Here is a 1,926-nt window from a genome sequence, read left to right on the forward strand (position 1 = left end):
CCGAGCCCGACTCCGCCCTTTGCCCGCCTGCTTGCTCGAGCCGTCTGCCTGGGCCTGCGCGCCGGCTCTCGTGCATCCAGGTGTGGTCCAGGCTGTGGCGCCACCTCCGGTCTCTGGCACCCGAGGGCGGCGTGGGGAGGCGGCGTGGGTCTTCTACCCCGTGCGCTCCCCGCTGCGGGCACCCGGCCGTGGCCGTGACAAACCCACCCTTGCAAGGCTCCGTGCCGCGTGTCAGGCGTTCCCTTTTTCCCTTGTGGGTTGTCCGGCTGCCTGTTCCCTGGGAGAGGTGGGGGAGGGGTGCTGGCGAGGCTGAAGCAGGTCCTCCTCTGGTCGCTGTCCTCGCCGGGCGTTTCCCCAGCCCCCCCTCACCCCAGGACTGCCTCGTGTGGCGGTAACCGATCGATGTGGTGATGTCGCGCTCTCCCGGGCCGGGCCTAAGCCGTGTCAGACGAGGGACGGACACTCCTGGTGAGTGGGACCGCTCTTCTCGTTCTGCCTGCGGGCCCCATGCTCCTCCTTCTCGCCTGTGGGCGGCGCAGGGGGGTGCAGAGGGGTGCGGACTCCGGCCCGACCCCGGCCTCCCGTCGCTGCGGGACCGGGGTCGGCTGACGCAGCGGACACTCTCGCTGGCCTCTCTTGGCTGTGTGGTGGTGGGCGGCCTCCCTGTGGTGGGGGGGCTGCACCCGACGCCACGCTGCTCGCCGCGTGGGCGTGCTGAGCGCGTGGCGCCTGGCCCTCCGTGGTGCCCCTGGAGCGCTCCAGGTCGTCTCAGGTGCCTGAAGCCGAGTGGTGGCGCCGTTCCCTGTTCCCAACGGACCCCCCCCTTTGGGTCGCCGCCGTTGGCGGAGTTGCCCGAGGTGGGCGGGTGGCAGAATCGGTGAAGGGAGGCACACCCGTTCCCCCCGCTGCGGGGAGCGGGCGCCTTGTCGTCCCTGCCCCGCAACGGGCCGCTGTTGCCCGGAGGGGTGCGGGGGACTGACTTGGTGGGGCGAGTTGAGCGATCGTGGCGGGCCGAGCCGGCGCCGTGGCGCTTGGCCAAAACCCCCTCTGAGCGAGGGCTGTCGGTTTCTTGCCCAGCGCGTTGCTGCCGGTGTTTTGCCTCGGTTTTTCTCGGGCCTCACCCGGAGGCGCGGCGCTCCTTCGGGGCGGCGACACGAGCAACCGCGCGTGGGGAAGGCAGGTGGCCCTCGTTGTGGTCCCTGACCGCGAATGCTCAGGAATGCCCTGTGTCACTCCGTTGCCGTGGACCTTTCTCCCCCGCCCCGGGCCCTGGTGGCCCCGGGAAGAAACGCCTTTTATCTGGCGGGCCCCGATGGGGGGACGAATTGGGTGGGGGGCGGCGCGCCCTTGGTGAGAAAGCCTTCTCTAGCGATCCGAGAGGGTGCCTTGGGGTACCGGAACCCCCAGTCGCTGCCCCTCCTGTGCGCGTAGTGGCCACCTGTGTCAGGGTGACTGCATGCCCTTGTGCGTGTTAGGCGGAGCCTTCTCTCCCGCGCGAGAGGAGGTCTGTCGGCCCCGCGGTGGGGCCGAGCGCCGCTCTTCGCCTACCGCGGCCTGCGCCTCCCCCCTCTGAGTCGGGGGAGGGTCCCGCCAGGCCTGGCCGGCGTCCGGTGCCGGGGCCCGTGTGCCTCGGGCGTGTGGTGTGCGAGCGCGCGCGCGCACGCGCGCGGCGTCCCCCCGCCTCTCCCGTGGCGGCGTGTGTCCCGAGGGGCTTGGGGCGCCCCTGCGCGCCCCGCCCCCCCTTGCGCCGCGCGAGCGGCGGCTGTCTCCCGCCCCCGCTCCCGTTCCGGGCTTTGCCGCTGGCGGGTGGCGCGCGGGCGCGGGTCGGGGCCGCGCCTGGCTTTGGGAGGCGCTTCCCTGGGGCGTGGCTCCGGGATGGACCGAACGGATGGAGGTTGGAGACGGGCTCCCGCGGCGGGGGTCCCG

Source organism: Neofelis nebulosa, chromosome 16, assembly GCF_028018385.1.
Source record: "Neofelis nebulosa isolate mNeoNeb1 chromosome 16, mNeoNeb1.pri, whole genome shotgun sequence".
Classification (NCBI taxonomy): Eukaryota; Metazoa; Chordata; class Mammalia; order Carnivora; family Felidae; genus Neofelis; species Neofelis nebulosa.